Here is a 16,636-nt window from a genome sequence, read left to right on the forward strand (position 1 = left end):
ATCTTACACTTGAACATTTTATTGCAACCAGCTTTAGTGTCCACCCAACACTGTTTTACAAGATCAAATGGAACTTGATCCATGTGTCTCGTCATCATCACACGCTCTAAATGATGCTCCTCCATCTCTTCAGATTCCACCTTGTGCAACGAGTTTGTTAGGTCTATCATTGTTACCAGGCAACAATTTTGAAGAGAATGAAGCTTTGAATAAAAAACTATATAGAATCTATAGTAGAGAAGCTGATATAAAGAATAAGTTAAAATATGGTGCATCTATATTCCTAATGAAGCATAGAATAGAAGTTGTGAATTGGTTAGCAGATGTGGAGAAGCTTAGAAATGATATCCATAGTATCGAAGCGGCGACACTGATGTGAGAAGCGGAAGACCTATGACACAATGCAAGTTTTCGGAAGGACTATTTTAGCTAGAGAGACCAAAGTTAGCAAATTGTTAGAACAAAAGTTGGTGGGGAAGGCATTTCAGAGAAATACTACAAAGATTTTGGAGTACCTAGTAGGGAGTCAAATATCCCAACTAGGTATTTATAGGATGGGGTGTTGGTAAAACCGCACATATACAATAGACTTCTTGAAAAAGCATACTATGATAATGTGTTGTGGATCATTATATCACATGATTTTAACATACAAAAGTTGCAAGACGACATTTGAAAGGCACTAAGTTTAGGCACACTACAAGAAAAGGACACGACTTGAGGAAACGAACGACAATATTGACCAATTTTTTAACCAAAAGAAAAAGGTCACTACTAATCCTTGATGATGTGTGGGAACATCTACATCTTGAGGTGGGAATCCCTGTTAGAGCAGATGGGCTTAAGTTGGTCTTAACCACTCAATCCTTGGATGTATCTTGCTAGATGCGGTGTCGGGAGAAGATAAAAATCGAACCTCTATCTCCAAAAGAAGCAGAGAGTTTATTTTTGGAATAGCTTGAATTCGAAGTAGCACTTAATTTGAAAACTAAAGCGGTTGTGAAGTATATTGTTGAAAAATGTGCGGGCTTGCTTCTTGGTGTCATCACGATGACAAGGAGCATGCGAGAAGTGACCAATGTAACTGAATGGGAGGATTCCTTGGTGAAATTGAAAAAATCTAATACGAGGCAAACATATATGGAAAAGAAGGTTTTGATGAATCTAAAATTCACTTACGATTGCCTTGATAAACATGAAGTTCAACAGTGTTTCTTATCTTGTGCACTTTATCCGGAAGATAAATTGATTGATAAGTTCGAGTTAATAGAATTCTTTATTGACCAATGATTGACTGGTGGAATGAATACGAGGGGAAAATAATACGATAGAGGCCTCCCCATACCGAACAAACTGGAAACTGTTTGCCTATTGGAAGAAGTGGGAGCAAGATGAACATGCACGATTTGATTAGAGACATGGCATTGCACATCGGGGGTGTGACTTCGATTTTAAAAGCAGGAAACATGTTGATGAGGATACCACTTGAGGAATATTGGACGGATCCTGTGGAGAAAGTTTGTCTGATGAAGAATGGAATTAGAGCAGTTCCCTTGAACATTTCTCCAAATTGTCCTAAGCTATCAACTTTTCTTTTGAATAGAAGCTTTTCGGCGGGTGTAGTCATCCCTAATTTTATCAAACAATTATCGGGGCTAAAGGATCTAAACCCGAGTGAATGTTACCTCGGAGAACTTCCACGTTCCATCTTTGACTTGGGAAACTTAATGGCACTATTGCTTAGAGAGTGTTGGTGATTACGCAGGATTCCTCATTTAGGGAAGCTCGGAACTCTAAGAAAGTTGGACGTTTGTGGCTGTGTTCATCTTGAAGCATTCGAGGTTCCGGAAATGTTGGTGGACTTATACAAGTCTAGCATACCCCCAATGTTCCTTTGGTCCTTTAGCTAATCTCTTTATAAGTGTTCTAGTAAGGTCAAGGTACATTAAGTCCACCAACATTTCCAGACCCTCGCATGCTTCTTGCCATTGTGATGACACCAAGCGGCCAGCTTGTACTTTCTTCAACGATAAACTTCACAACTGTTTTAGTTTCCAAATTAAGTGCCACTTCAGATCTAAGCTCTTCCTACAATAAACTCTTGGCTTCTTTTGGAGATAGAAGTTCGATTTTAATCTTTTCTCGACACTGCATTTGGCAGCATACATCCAAGGATCGAGTGGTTAAGACCAACTTAAACCCATCCGCCAACAGGGATTCCCACCTCTTCAAGATTGAGACGTTCCCATACATCATCGAGGATTAGTAGCGACTTCCCTCTTTTGGTTAAAATATCGGACAACAGTCTTGCTCGTTTCCTCAAGTTCTTTTCTTGTAGTGTGACTAAACTCAATACACTCCAAATATCATCTTACAACTGTTATATGTTAAAATCTTATGATATAGTGATCCACAACACATTGTCATAGTTTGCTTTTTCGAGGAGTCTATTGTGTATGTGCACCACAATAATCGTTTTACCAACACCCCCTTCCGTGAATACCTAGTTGGGATATTTGACTCCCCACTAGGTACTCCAAAATCTTTGTAGTATTTCTCCGAAATGCTTTACCCACGACTTTTGTTCTCACAATTTACTGACTTAGGGCTTTCTCATTGAAATAGTCCTTACGGGAATTTGGCTTGAGGGAATTTGGATTTTGTCATAAGGTCTTCTACTTTTCACATCGGTGTTGTTGTTTCAATACTATGGAAATCATTTCTAAGCTTCTTCACATCCGCCAATCAATTCACAACTTTCATTCTCCGATTATTTGGAATATAAATGCACTATATTTTAACTCATTCCTTATATCGCCTTCTCTGCTATGCAATCTATCTATTTTTTTTTCAAAGCTTCATTCTTTTCAAAATTATTGTTTAGTAACAACAATGGGCTTAACAAACCTGTTGTGTAAGGTGAAATCTGAGGAGGCGAAGAAGCATCATTTAGAGCTTGTAACGATGTCGGGACACATGAATCCAATTCCATTTGAGTTTGTAGAACAATTTGATGTTGAAGGGGCACTAAAGCTAGTTGCAATAAAATATTTAAGTGTAAGATTAATTAACAATGGAACTTGAAAGTCATGGGTATAAGTAAAACAACAACAAAAACTTGATCACAAAAATATTTGCAGCGAAAATCAATATGCGTATAAGTTAAATATTTTGAGGAAAGAAATTGATAGTAAAAATAATAGCATCGCACGTATAGAATATGTAATGATTCAATTGTTTTGGGAAAAAAATGCATTAAGGAAAGGGGTGAGTTTGAATTATTCTAGAGAGATTTATTAATAGAAAGAAGTATCACTTCTATAATGAAAGCAACAATATTCACCCAAGTATGATAATCTGGGAATGCTTATGATTCATTCGGAACTACAATATCTATTTAGATAAATCGGGACATACCTTGTGATGATGATCGGCCATCCATACTTGGTCCAGCCTCTAGAACTTGTGGTTGATAAAGCGAATCAAGAATAGATGATTCTATTCCGCTAAACTAGTCGATTCTCTTTGAGCTTGTGGAACACTTTGATGTTGAGGGACACTAAAGCTGGTTGCAATAAATCGAGTATGATAATATGTGAATGCCTATGATTCATTCGGAAAAACGACATCTGTTTAGATAAATCAAGACATACCTTCTGATGATGATGGGCCACCCATACTTGCTCTAGCCTCTAGAAGTTGTCGTTGATGAGTCGAATCAAGAAGATATGATGATGCTTCTGCTAAAATCATTGGTGGATGCAATATTTAGATAATCTAGAAATGCCTATCATTCTTTCGGAACAACAGTATATACTTAAATAAATCATGATATACCTTGTGATAATGATTGACCACTTGTATTTGCTCCACACTCTAGAACTTGTGGTGGCCAATCATGATAATATGGTTCTGCTCTTGATAAAATCATCGAAAGATGCGATATTGTTGATTAGAAAGTTAGAGGATGCCTACTATAGTAACTTTACTAGACACATTGGGTCTAGTGGACTCGCACAACACGTTTGATGCACTATTGTTAAGGAACAGATCAATTTGTAACAATGACAACACACCTGGATGTGGTTGTATGTTCCTTATATCGGGGTCCACCGATTGATCAAAGAGTTGCAATGGAAAATGTGAATCCAGCTAATCTAGTGAAGACTACTAGGGTGGCAAAGCGATTTCATTTCCATGAGTAACTTCACGTGGATCACTTAAAGATGCTCCACCGAGAGCCAAAAGTCATATGATGCCAAGTATGTGCTGCAGAAACATCACTTCCATGTTCAGCATCATCTGGATCATCCAAAGACACTTTATCGGAAGGCAAAACCAGATTTTGCAGAGGGGGTGTTGCAGCAGCATCACTTCCTGTCCGCCTCGCTCCTTCACCCAATGTATCTCTTACATGACTTGGGTTTGGTGCACTTTTACCTTTAATCACTGTGGACGCTTCTGCTCTTACATTCTCATTAACTTTCTCATAGCTTCTAATACTAGGGCCCAAAGCCTCAGCAAGGTGAGCCTTGACCCTTGTAGCAGGTCCGGCAAAATCTTTATCACAGTATTTGCACTTCCATTTGTTGATCCCCTCCACGAACTTCATGTGCCTCTAAATGAGATCTGTCTCTCTAGGCATGGTTCTTATCACCTACATGCATGGATATGATATGAAACACCTTTAAGCAAAAGATAGAAGAGTGAATTTCATACAAGTAGATTAAAACTAATCCAGAAAAAGATGCCTACTCAACTTTAGTTTGCAAATACAGAGTACTTGTATTAGATTTTATTTAATCTCCATGTTTCCATCTTCTATGTTCTATGGGCCATGGTTGAAATTATGCTCCATATGCATTGGCCATAATCACTTGCATCATATACACAAACCTAGACTTTGACAGTAGGCACACAAATTAAGCTCGGTACAAGTAGTGGACAAGTGCTCCAAATAAGAGAATATAAGTACTTTTTATGAGCAATAATTCCTAATACTATACAACTCTACACCGACAAAGATGAATGGTCAATTTGGAGTAAACGAGGCGATCCTATCCAACACATTGAACTCCATTAATGGGCTGACATGCTGCTTATTGCTCCTCCGTCGGCAAATACTTTGGCCAATGTATCATATTTTAGAATTTTCAAGGATTCTAAGAGTAGAACCGATTGAATTTTCCGTAAAGAGTACTTGATTTTGTTCAATTTAGTGCTTCTTGTCTTTTTGTTATCCTCTTTGCTTTTATGTTTGATAATTAGTTCTTGATAGTTTTATCTAATCTAGGCCGTAGTTGGACAGAAAGAAGAGTTTATTCTAAGCTTTGTACTTGGGAAGCGTGGGCAAAACTTAGTCCTCATAGTTGATTTTAGTACATCCTTTTGGTCTTTCTAATGCATCTTTTGCCTAAAGTGGAGTCTTAGGAGCATGTATATCCGGTGTGCTGCATTTCAAGCGTCAATATGAAGAATTTTAATGCGAATAACTTTATGACAAAAACTCATCTTCATCTTGGTGTTGAAGCTTTCAAAAGAATTATATTCCTAACTCGTGAAATTTTTGGAATATCATCGTAGTCTTATTTGTGATGCTCCACGAGCTCACGGTGAAGTGCTCTCATAAAGTGTCCTTTAAAACCAAAATACTTTGGATGCTCTTTACGACAATGTTATTCTTGGTCGGTGGTGGTTGATTGAAGTCAATCGGTTATGTTGTTTCAATTTTTATGCAGCTACTAAGAGAGCTTTCTTCTTTGTGTTTTTGTTCTCTTCCTTGTCAAATTTTTATCTAGAAAAGGCCATTGTTTTCGCAACGATAAAACAGAATACGTAGTCCATGTCCATAGATAGATTTACTTAAATATATCATTAGATTGAGTTGATACTTCCCAGATTGTGTATGATTCATTTTACTATATATCTATTTTTAATAGATACTTTGATTTTGTAAATTTGTAATGTGCGCCATTCTTTCATCTAAAAGTTACATAACAAATTGGTGTGAAGCTAATCAATAGATTTTATGATGAATCGTGTGTTGGATATATTGTTAATATAGTTTAAATAATATGTTCACATACAAGCCCAACAGATGAAAGTATGGTTATTTGGGTCCATATGGGTTGGAGCCCAACAGCTTGCATATTAGCTATAGGGTTTTCCTAAGCTGGAGGTAGCACCGTTGAGCATTCAAAACTTGATATCTTTTGGTCTAATACTTCAAGCAACCGAAACACTATCCACTCTCAAAAACCCATAACCTCCAACAATCTTGAAGTATTAGATTCGTGTGTTGGATTTGAGCGAGTAAGGTGTCTACTTGAAGATCTCATCAAGACGAACTTGTAGGTATTTTTTTTTTCTTTCGATTCAACGGAGAGATTGGCCGGGATCTGAATTTGAAGATTCAAGTGGCCGATATATTTGATTAAAACACCCAAAAATTATAGCCAATTTTAGAGGGTGAAACCACTTGGGTTTTGTTCTACTTGTCGATATGAACGTTTTGAGTGGTCACTCGTGTCGAACGGAGGTCGGACGACGGAGATACGGCCGTCGGAAGTTTCACTGTCGTGCGCGATTTTTCGGCAAATTTCGACTATTTTTCCAGTGAGTTTCCAGCGAGTTTCCGCGACAAGGGCAATCCATCTTAAGGTTTTTGGACGCTCCGGATTCATTTTTGGGGTTCGTTTTGCCAAATTCCACTTCTATAGAGCGGTTTGACCAAAGTTAGGGACTTTATTTGACTTTGTGAGCTCCGAGGTTTTTAAGGTGCACTCTTTCTAACTTTTTGCTCTGATTAAAATGGCAAAAAATAGATCCTATGATATTATAAAGCTGCAATCATTTGATGTTACTAAATTTCATGGTTGGAAAGTACATGTTCAATTTTGGCATAAAAGAGCGTGAAATATTCTACGTTGTATTGAGTGATTTTGCATCTACTACTGAAGATGTGGATGAATATCAATGGAATAAAGATGAAGATTTTTATAGAGATTACTTGTTGACCTCTTTAAATCCTCGTCTAGTTATGACTTACAGTGAGTATAAAACGGTGAAAGAGATATGGGATCACTTGAACGCTCGGTTCCAAAAACAAGATGGGCTCTCTAAAACTCTCCAAATGGAGAAGTTCTTTGACTTTAAATTCAATATGAATTTGAGTATTACCTCTCAGTTAATTGAACTTGAGAACATGAGGAACAAGCTCAAAGAGGATAACTCTGATATGTTCGATAATCTCTTTGTCGATCTTATGTTGAGTAAGCTACCTACCGAATGGAGTTCTTTCAAGACTCAACTGCATAGATTGAAGGAATAGATGGGAATGGATGAATTAAAGAGGTATATTCACATTGAGGATCAAAACTTTTCTAAGAAAAATTTGGAACAAGTATGACAACAAAAGTCAGTTGTCAACTTAGTTTCACACTCCAATAAACTTCAGAAAAAGTTCAAGTCACCAAAACATGAATCATCTTCACGGTTAGAGGCCAAAAAGACTATCTCCAAAAAGAAGAAGAAGGGGAAGTGTCATAACTGTGGAAAGTGGGGTCACTGAGTAGCAGAGTGTAAGCTACCAAAGAAGCTAAAGAATGACACACCACAAAATGAGGCTAATATGCTAATTAGTGAATCCGAGCCTCAAGCCTTCATTGGAATGATAAAGAATGGAAAGACTAGTGTCTCTTCCGAGTGGTGGTTGGATAGTGGTGTTACTTGCCATGCTACAAATGATAAGAACTTACTCACCGAGGTTACAAAAGTGAAAGACATTGTGGAAAATTGCAATAGTAGTAAGGCGGAGGTAACTCATACTGAAACCGCAAATTTGGTGCTTTCTTCAAGTAAATTATTAACTCTGAAACATGTTAGAGTAGTACCTTTACTTAAAAAGAATTTGATATCTATGAGTTTACTTGATAAAGCTAGTATGTCCTTTTCAACTATGAATAGTAGAGTAACTTTATTCGTTAACTCATGTTATTTTAGTTGTGCATTCATGGTTAATGGTATGTATAGGTTGTGTTTAGACATTGATAGCATAAACCATGTGAGTTCTACTTTAATTGATCCAAAGTTGTTGCACAATAAATTTGGACATGTGAACTACAGGAAAATGCAACATCTAGCTAAAATTCACAACATTCCATTGGATACTTCTATTCGATTTGACAAATGTGAAGTGTGTGCACAGGCTAAGATCACTAGAAAACCTTTTAAGCCGGTTTCTAAAAGCACACAACTTCTTGAGCTAATACATTCTGACCTTTGTGACTTCAGAAATTACGCTACTAGAGGTGGTCGGAAGTATCTAATAACATTCATAGATGATTTTTCTAGATATTGTCATGTTTATTTGTTGAAATCGAAAGATGAGACTTTTGAAAAGTTTAAGATTTTCAAGTCTAGAGTAGAAAATCAACTCAACTTGAAAATTAAGAGGTTTAGGAGTAATAGAGGAGGAGAATATACAATGACGGGGTTCAAGGAATTTTGTGTTTGAGAGGGCATAATACTTGAAACCATTGCTCCTTACTCACCCCAATCAAATGGTGTTGCCGAGCGTAAGAATAGAACATTAACTAAAATGTTAAATTCTATGTTACTTACAGCTGGCATGCCTTCATCATATTGGAGAGAAGCAGTGCTAACTGGTAATTACATCCTAAACAGGTTGCCGCACTCTAAGTTGTCTATGACATCTTATGAGATATGGCATAAGCGTCCTTGTAAATATGATACTCTTAAGATTTGGGGCTATATTGCTTATGTAAGAATACAAGATCCTAAGAGAACTAAGGTGGGACCTAGAACCATTACTGGTACATATCTAGGTAGTGCGGAAGATAGTGCTGCAGATAAGTTTTTGGATCTATCTGCTAACACGGTGATAGAATCTAGAGATGCGGAATTCTTTGAGAATAAATTTCTTAGAGATCATGGCTTGAATGTTTCTGGATTTACGGATATGATTTCGGGATCTCCTGTAGAATCTGAAGCAAGCCCTTCTGACACTAATTCCACACGCCTAACTGTTGAACTAGTTTCAATTAGAATAGCTACAAGAGAGAGAGTTTCCAAAAGTTTTGGTGAGGACTTTGTTACTTACCATCTAGAGGGTGATCCATTCTTCTATCAAGAAGCAATAAGATCTAAGGAATCCCTACTGTGGGCAGAAGCCATAGATGATGAAATGAGCTCTCTACTACATGATCACACTTGGCGGCTAGTCAATTTGCCAAAAGGGGCTAAGGCTATAGGCTGTAAGTGGGTATTGAAGAAGAAACTAAATAGTGATGGATCAATAGTCGGATACAAAGCACGTCTAGTAGCTAAAGATTATAAACAGCAGAGTAGAATAGACTATTTTGATGTCTATTCAAGCGTGTGTCATCTATCAACTATAAGAATTCTTCTTGCTTTGGCATCCATTGAACATTTTGTAGTGCATCAAATGAATGTAAAGACAGCTTTCCTAAATGGAGAATTAAATGAGGAAATCCACATAGAACAACTGGAAGGGTATGTCATGAAAGGTCTTGAGGAAAAAGTTTGTAAATTGAACAAATCCTTGTATGGTCTTAAACAAGCACCTAAGATGTGGCATCTTAAATTTGACAAAGTGGTAAAGAGTTATGGCTTTCAGTCTAATTATTCAGATAAATGCCTTTACCATCATTCTATGTCAAATAAGATAGTCATCATTTGCTTGTATGTTGATGACATGTTAATTATTGGCTCCGATCATTCTGTAGTGAGTGACGTGAAAGCTACTTTAACTAAAGAATTTGACTTGAAAGATCTTGGTGTTGCTAATACTATTCTTGGTATGAAAGTGAGCTATGAAAAGCAAGTCATCTCCCTTAGCCAAACTTATTATATTGAGCAGCTACATTCTACCCGGGGATACAGTGAGTGCAAACCGAGTGAGACACCATGTGATTATAATAAAAGACCGAGTCCTAATGAAGGGACCAGCGTGGATAAGTTAAAGCACTCGAAACCGATTGGTAGTCTTATATATGCTATGAGTTGCACTAAACCCGACATAGCCTTTACGGTTGGCATGCTGAGTCGTTTCACTAGTAATCCTAGTAAAGAGCATTGAGATGCCCTCGGTAGGCTGATGAGATACCTTAAAGGTACTAAAGATTATGCTCTATGTTACTCTGGTTTTCCTTCAATCGTAGATGGATATTCTGATGCCTCATGGTACTCAGAAATTGGAAATAGTAAGTCCACAAGTGGATATGTATTCACTTTGGGTGGTGTTGCTATTACTTGAAAATCCAAAAGACAGACTTGTATTGCATTGTCGTCTATGGAATCAGAACTTTTTGCTTTAGCCTCAGCCGGCGAAGAGGCAGAGTGGATAAAGAATCTAATTATAGATATTCCTTTGACTTGGCTAAAATTAATTCTTTAAGCCTATTCTGTGATAATCAAGCAATTAGCCAAGTCATCAAGAATGCTCTCTTTAATTCAAAGAGAAGACATGTGAGACCGAGACATGCGTTGTTGAATTATCTGAGAGAACAAGGAGTTATCACCTTGATCGATGTGAGATCGAAGGATAACATGGCCGATACTCTCACAAAAGGTATGCCTAAAGATCGATTATTCAAAACAGTGGGGGAAATGGGGTTAAAGACCGTGTAGACAAGTCTTAATTACCATTTACTTACCTTCTGATTGTGTGTTTTGAATTATCGAATCTTCCTTTGTTGGCCAAAATTATAAGCACAGTTTATATATTTCATCGATATTCATGGTTGCTGACTAATTTGAAAGGGCGAGTTGTCTCATTTCAAACTTGATGAAGATGACTTTAATCTAATTCAAAAGTTCTACTTGGGAAGCTTGTGTCATTCCAAACCCGATGATACAATCCAACTAGGTTGGACTATCCTTTTGGTTAAATAATCTCATTCCAAACTTGATGCTAGATTATTTGAATTTAAGGAATCAGTAATTGTGACATTCCAAATTGAAACGTTGAAATAGTTGTTTGCATAAAAAGCCTGTTGGTTTTGTTCTTAATTGAAACTTGATATTACATGACAAGGTTATTGTAAGTACTTGACTGTAGGTCATGTTCTTTGAAACTAAACAATGGTTATTCTCTTATAAATAAACTTAAGTTGATGGCTCTTTGTAAATCAAATTGTTTAGGCCTTGTTCATAATTTATGAAATTGGTTTGATGCTTATGAACATGATATTATAATGCTTTATGACATTAATATGTGTTCTTTTCCGCTTGATGTTATGATGCTAAGTTCTTTTAGTAGAACTAAACATTTTTAGTAGATTATTCAAATGATTGAATTCATGATAATATGAAATTCATATTTGACATTCTACAGGGGGTGACAGAGATAGAGGAGAGTTTAATGAGTGGGATCTTGACCAGGATGACCTACTTGATGAATGAATATATCATTTAGAGTCCATTTTGATGGAATCCATTTACTTGAGACTTACATTTTGCTATCTTTATCTTGTGAACATTATTATGCTTGTTTCTTGTATTTGTAAAGCCTTTGACTATTTTGACCGGCCTACTTATACTTGACTGTTGTGCATATGTTGGTTGTGAACTAATTCTAAGATTTATTTTTGGATGTTGGGATTTGGATGAGTTTAGATTGAATATAAAACTCTTAATATTTATTTTGATATGCTGATCTCAGAATAGATTCATGATAATGATGATTCACTTATTTGGATTGTAAATGATGATTGAGTTTAATATTTTACTTTTAAAACTCTTTGCCCGATCCGAGTTGATTGTCTTGGACTGAATGTGGATGATTCATTTTTTTTTTTAACATTACACTCGACTATCGTATTGAATTGTGCTGTATGGTGAACATATGAGGAGATTGTTGGATATATTGTTAATATAGTCCAAATAATATGTTCACATACAAGCCCAATAGGTGAAAACATGGTTATTTGGGTCCATATGGGTTAGAGCCCAATAGCTTGCATATTAACTCTAGGGTTTTCCTAAGCTGGAGGTAACACTGTTGAGCATTCAAAATTTGATGTATCTTGATGTAATACTTCAAGCAACCGAAATACCCTCCACTCTAAAAAACCCGTAACCTCCAACATCGTGCAGTAGGAAATGCTTTTTCTTAAAACTTCAATTCACTTTCTTTTTACTTTTCTATTTTATTTCTGACATCCACTTCACTCTAGATTGCTGGGGGTTTATGTGATAATTTGCTGACTCGCATAATCCGAGCATGGGATTACCCCAAACTTGTTTTTTTTTTTCACCTTCCATTAATGGTTTCCTGTGGAGGAATCCTTTCACGTAACCGCATCTTATGTCACTCGATGAGCTTGGGATTATTCTTATTCCACCGGTCTCAACAAGTCATATGCGAGATCATCAAACCGGTGCTATGGCTCTCCTCAATTGAGTCTGCTATTAAAGTTTACTATGAGACTTGGCTTGTGCTTGGCGGCGGTAATACCTAACAGATAAGCCCGAACATCCGAAACAATTGGAGACTTGACTAGTTCCTTTACTATTTCTGTACTTCTATCCGGTCGTTGGATTGGTAAAGACAGAGGATAAAGAACTTGGTCATGTAGGGAAGCCTTTTGATTAGACTTGGCAAGAAAACTCTTTGCTCAACTTTCATCTCGATGTAGTTGAGTTTCTCATTTCGTTTTTGAGCTCTGTTTGTCAGAATGCTGATCTTTGATTCTGACTTTTCTGACATGCCCATACTACTTCTAATTCATATTGTGTTTGAACCGAACTCAAGCCGCTTCGACTTGTGCTCCCGATCAAATTTGACTTGAACTCAACAATGGTCAAGGGGAGTCTTCTGCTAGTTGAGCCCAAGAAGCTCACTCGTAGAGTAGCGTCTTTGGGATCCGTTTCGATATGGCTCTACGGTCAAGCACTTGAGCAGGGATAGGAAGCGACAAAAGGACCCAATTGCATTTATCCTTGTCTTTGAGGTAAACATTGAGATCCCAAGGACGTAGTATGGTGCCTCCTTCATCCGAGCCATCCAAGGAGAATTTTTTTTGTCCCGTGTCGGGTGCCCCGGCACCCTAGAGCGTCCTACGGTAGGGACGGCACGGTTGATCCCATTAGCTGAAGCAAGATTGAGCTATAGCTTTTATATCCAAATGCTAGGATCTCTGCATTAGTCCGGATGCCCCTTCAGAAAGAACCACCACCATTGCTGTCTTCCTCGCCCTTGTTGTAGTTTATGAGAGAGTTAGGCAAGTCTCACCACTTCTGTTAGTCTTTAAGGCAAGATGAGATCTTGTAACTAGCTAGATATAGAATCTCTTGGAACATGATTGCATTGTTGACGCCATCCGTACATAGAGCCGATGACTAGATTCGACGCCGTCAATGTGCTTACATGCATGGCCAAACTCCCTTCATCCCTCCCCCCCTCGCAATTTTTGAAGGCCCTTTCCATTCTCTTTCGTATATGGTTCCTCCATAAGAACATCGAACGCCCCACTTCGCAGAACAGCTCTCTCCCTAGCCCCCAAACAGCATAGTTTTGCAGTTTTTCCTTCTACGGTACCTCAACGTGACATGAGCATGAAAGGGATTCAAGAATCGGTTAAAAAAAATCAAAATTAAATTTGGTATGCTAACGTAAATACATCAACAATTTTATGTGGAGTTTTTCACAGAATTCTTGTAAAGTAATTCTTTAAGAGAAAAATCCCCAATCTACCGGATGAAATCCCCGATCTGATACGTACCATCTCCAAGCAATGACGGTATGATTTGAAGACAAATCTAGAAGATAAATCCATGAAGTCGTCAAAATTTTGGTGTCAATACAGAGTTAAAGACTCATTCAAGAATGAGAAATGCCACATATTATTGATTGTTCAGTAAAGCGTGAGCACACTGTTATCCTAATTTCAGCAACTCTAAAGTGTCAATCCTTTTAAAGAACATAAAAAATGAAACAAAATAAGAATCGGTTGATCTCATGTTAACCCTGGAACCAGATCAAACCCACAAGGTCGATGCAGTCCTCGATCCCAAAAATTGGGGACCAATATTGTGCAAATTGATTCCTAGATTAAGTGATGGACTGGCCCAACCCGTACCATCCTCACCCCTGACCTAATGCTCAAAATTGACTATCAAATGAATTAGCCATGAGTAACCGTGAAGTAATTTGATTTTCAGATAAATTGTGTCCCTATATGAGCTGGAAAATTGCAATTGGCTATCAGCGTCTCGACAAAAGCGCATCCACGGCATTAGAGAAACTCAAAAAGGAAAAAGAACGTCAAAGACTCACTCTCAATAGGGGTACACTTGATCCAGTTTAGGATATCACATAATATAGCTTTAAACTTTTCTATCTCGTATTTCTTTTTCCATTTCTCAAAAATAATTCATCCTTAATAAAATGGAATTACCTTAAAAGTCTCGAGCATTGTCGCAATGAGTATAAAGCTTCCGACAAATGCTTCAACATCAAATGTATAATATCTATTCTCATTCTGTTTTATGCTTGAAATGTGAAGATCCTAACTCATAACTGAAAAAACTTCACGCTGTATTATAACTTGTTAATCTAACCCTATTCAATAAAATCTAATCTAATTATCCAATGACGTCTGGCATTATGTGTTGAATCTTCAAATGACATGACAACATGTCATCATAGGAATGAAAACATGCATATTGGATTGCACATAGATAAGATGTATTACTACATGTTGTTAAGTAAAATTGATCGTCACTTTGAGTCCAGATTTACGATTTGCTTAGCTTGCATTGTTTAAGTTTTTCTTTTATTGGTTTTTATCTTCTCAACAAGAAAATTCTTTAAGAAATGCATTTTCAGCTAAAAGACCGTTTGTGTTTTACGCTCTTGTTTAGACTTTAATTCATTGACGTAGTCTCTAACTATGATTTGGTTTGGATTCTTTTCATCTAGACTATTATAGAGACTAGAGAGCAAAGAAAGCCTCGCATTTTTAAGAGATCTCCACCATTTTTTTCTTCCCCTAAATATCCTTGATTACCTATTTTACAAATATTTTGTCCAAGGATAAATGCATAATTCGTTAATTTTATTTTGTCTCACATTTTTCAATATAACACTTAGATATTTTTTTATTCCACAACAAACTTTCTAACAAGATTTCAAATTACAAATTCATAATTTTTTGCAAACATTGTTCGTATTGTGACTTTTCATCAATAATTTATTTTCATAATAATATTTTGTATAAAATAATTTCGTCTAATTTTTTAAATTCGAATATCAAATTCTTGTATTAGACGGGCGTGTGTACATCTGCTTGCATGATAGATGAAAAGTCCAAATATTTTCATATGAAAAAAACAAAAAACACTCATGTAGTTGTGGATGGTAATTTTTACATGAGAGTAATGCTATGCGCCGAAAGAAGATATAAAAAAGATTGGTATACTATATGATGTGGTGTGCACTCTTTGCTTGTAGATTGATAACCAAGATGCTGCGATATGAAGATAAAGCCGGGCCATATATGGCGAGACCTAGTTGGGTAATAAATGGCATTATCGTCACTGCAAGAAAGTGAAAATCGTGACCAGAGTGAAAACTCACTTTGCTAGTGTAAAGGCGAAAGATTGCCATTTGCACCAGAGGCCCTGACCAAAGCAGAGAAGGATAGTTACGGGACATGCCTGTACCAGAGCAAGTCCGAAACGTTGCTCCAGCTACTCCTTTGTCGCCACGTCTCGGATTGGCGGGACGGTTATTGGCATGCCGAGGGACGGGACACAAAATAACCATTGCTCACGGTAATGCCCAGTTGAAGTTTCTAATACATCCATCTAGTTTTGGAGGACGACAAACAATGAAAACGGTTCATACAAATAAGACTCTGTATCCGAAAAGACCCGGCCTCCGAGTCCTTTCGGAACAACAATGGGAGAGTGAAATCAGAACTAGTAAGGGCCAATCTATACATACTCAGCTCTATACTCGTTGAAATCGTATGAATGGACATAAATGACCCTTGTAATATTTCTTGCTGTATTTCTTAATTTTATAATGAAAACAAACATGCATTAGCTTGTCAAAAAAAGAAAACACACAAATAAATTAGCGAAGGATGATAGAACGATAGCTAAAGATCTTAGCTCAAAAATCATCGTAAAAGAAAAGATGATTGATTTATGGAATATATTAAATTTAAAATTTGAATGTTTGAGATTTTTGGATCACAATTTTAATTATGTGTGATCAAGTGTAATTAATATGTATGCATGGGCTTTACGGGCTGCAGAAATTTGAGATCGAAATGGCCATTGGCTTTGCTCTATCGTTGATAAAAATATGTCACTTACTATCAGTTAATCTAGCTGGCACAATTTGCTAATATTAGTTTATGTATTTTGCTAATTTGGCTATAACTAGTTTTAAGAACAATCACAAGAAAAATTCGTTATTGAAAATTTTTGTTTGATTATTTTTTTTCACTTATTGGTCATGTAAAGTGATTTATTCTGTTAACAATTTTTCAATAAATATCATTCAGTGTAGTGCCATATTTATTTTATACATGTTATATGGGTTTACCGTATCCTATCAGTAAATGAAATTTGAATAAGTAAA

The 16,636-nt window shown here is 36.7% G+C and overlaps 1 long non-coding RNA gene across 1 annotated transcript in view; it reads right to left on the bottom strand.

The window, feature by feature from the left end:
• The window catches only part of LOC125313824, a 16,568-nt gene extending 13,991 nt beyond the window's left edge, over window positions 1–2,577 (bottom strand). The window contains exon 1 of the long non-coding RNA XR_007197487.1: window positions 2,359–2,577. This is a non-coding gene — a long non-coding RNA (uncharacterized LOC125313824). The remainder of the gene's footprint in view (window positions 1–2,358) is intronic.
• Between the last annotated feature and the right edge of the window lie 14,059 nt (window positions 2,578–16,636).

Source organism: Rhodamnia argentea, chromosome 2, assembly GCF_020921035.1.
Source record: "Rhodamnia argentea isolate NSW1041297 chromosome 2, ASM2092103v1, whole genome shotgun sequence".
NCBI lineage: Eukaryota > Viridiplantae > Streptophyta > Magnoliopsida > Myrtales > Myrtaceae > Rhodamnia > Rhodamnia argentea.